General features: G+C 35.9%; 1 long non-coding RNA gene across 1 annotated transcript; it reads right to left on the reverse strand.

The window, feature by feature from the left end:
• Positions 1-811: 811 nt before the first annotated feature.
• Positions 812-1,156, reverse strand: LOC106518292 (uncharacterized). Its single transcript, XR_001310299.1, has 3 exons — positions 1,139-1,156; positions 969-1,037; positions 812-836 (listed from the first exon to the last, which is right to left on the reverse strand). It is a non-coding gene; the product is annotated as an uncharacterized LOC106518292 (long non-coding RNA).
• Between the last annotated feature and the right edge of the window lie 929 nt (positions 1,157-2,085).

Below are 2,085 nucleotides of genomic sequence, written 5' to 3' on the forward strand. Positions count from 1 at the left end.
AATATATGTATATATATAATTATACTAAATATATGTATATATATATCATTTTAATTCCTGCATAAGTCCCAGCAGAGATATTTACGCTGCATTCTCTGGGCTCACTGGATCATCTGGGGCAGAAGGACTGATGGATGTCTCCGGAGKTTTATACGGGATACAAGATATACATCTTTTTGTTGACGAACCAACCTCAACCACAAACTGGGAGCTTGAGATCATTTCATCCTGTACAACTGCAAGAGCACAAACAAGCAGAACCATTTTGTTTCTTCAACAYTTACATAAATATATTTAAACTGACTTATGAACAAATCTAAATACCGTCACATAGGTTTTCATCGAAGTCTATATTTATTCCACATAGGCCATCTTTACTCAGTCTGAAATTCTCCCCACCTTAAAATACAATAAAAAATATGAGCCTGGTTGTTTCTGCTATGAAATGTGTTGTAAAGTTAGAGATGCAGCAGGCTGGAGAATTTACCTGGCTTCAGACAGTTGTGGAGTTGAAGGATAAGACCTGTTGGAGAATAAAAGATAAATGTTGAATAAAGGAGGAATAATTTACTGCCTGAGAAGTTGAAAGATGTGCACGTTTTTGACCAGTATAGAAAAACCTCTTGTTTCGTTGTTTTAACAAGAGTCATCAGTCATACCTTCTGATCCATAAAAGTTTGACGGCATGCAGGAGAAGTTATAAGTTGCATTCTGCAGCACCACAATGTCATGTTGGGTTAGAGTAGTTTGATTCAGAGTCAAGATGTATGTTTTAGGGATTTTCTGGCTTGGATTTATTGTAGCGCTGCAGCTGAAATCTGTGCCATTACAACAACCTACAATAAATAAATAAATAAATAAATAAATAAATAACAAACCATGAATCAGTCAGACTATTCAGCCAAGACAGAAAGTTTCACAGTTATGCTCAGGAAGCTGATACTAAACCAGATATTACACTTTATTACCTGCATTGCTTTTGTTTGCTGAAATGTTGAAGCAAAGATTAGTTTCATTTTTCTTGTGATAAACTCTATCTGGATAAAAGAAATCACATGAAACTGATTACTATGGAGCTTGTTTATTAATTTATTTTTAATTAAAGATCCTCTTGTTCACACTGAGGGGTCAAACTCACCAGATGGAAAAGTAGTTTGATTAGTAATATTTTCACCGCTAATAAACAACATGTTTTTGATCATAGAGCTTTCATTTTCATCTGTAAAAAGAAAGAAAGAATGAAAGAATCAGAATTTGGTAGAACTACAGACCTGGTTTCAGGAAGCCTTTTGTTACTCACTTGATGTCACAAGAATACAGTTGTGGAGCAAAATCCCAGAGAAGAAAGTAACTGTCTTCAGAAAAAACATCCAGCGAAAGCTTTTGGCCGTCATTCTGAGGAGTTAGAGGGTTTATAGGAACACATTACCCAGCTATAGGCTGAAAAAATAAGTTATTTTTAAAGGTTCTTCCATGTACGACTACTTCCATTTCCTGACGGATAAATTTAGCATTGTCCACCTTTACAGCAGCACTCACTTCAAATAGCATCATTATCTCCGGTCTGATTTAACTTGCAAATTAAGTCTGACTGTGTGATTCACATGAAGCCTGCTTTCTCAGTTAGCAGCTGATAGGGGTGGGGTGTTAGCTATGAATCAAATAAATCATGTTTATCAAAAAAAATTAAATTATATATAGTCATCAAGAATTAAAACTTTTTTCATGTATGCCACAGCAGGGACAGGGCCAACAAAAGACTGGGAGAGTTGAGGAACGCCTGAAAAACAGCTGTTTGGAGCATTCCACATGTGAACATGCTAACTTCTTCATCATTTGCAATACTAATGTTTTCCTCTTATTTGACTGATAGGTGTCAGGTTGTGAAACATGGAAGCTCTGTGTCCGGGTCTCTGCCCTGTTCCGTGAGAGTTCCGCAGGGTAGCATACTGGGCCCATTGCTTTTCCTATTATATATAAATGACCTTCCAAAAATATTGAAGTATTCAAATATTTTAATGTATGCTGATGATACTGTTCTTTAAAAACTTCCTGGTTGGACTCATCACTGTACAGTTTTTTCAT

The sequence above is a fragment of the Austrofundulus limnaeus genome, unplaced genomic scaffold (genome assembly GCF_001266775.1).
Source record: "Austrofundulus limnaeus strain Quisiro unplaced genomic scaffold, Austrofundulus_limnaeus-1.0 Scaffold2, whole genome shotgun sequence".
NCBI classification, from domain to species: Eukaryota; Metazoa; Chordata; class Actinopteri; order Cyprinodontiformes; family Rivulidae; genus Austrofundulus; species Austrofundulus limnaeus.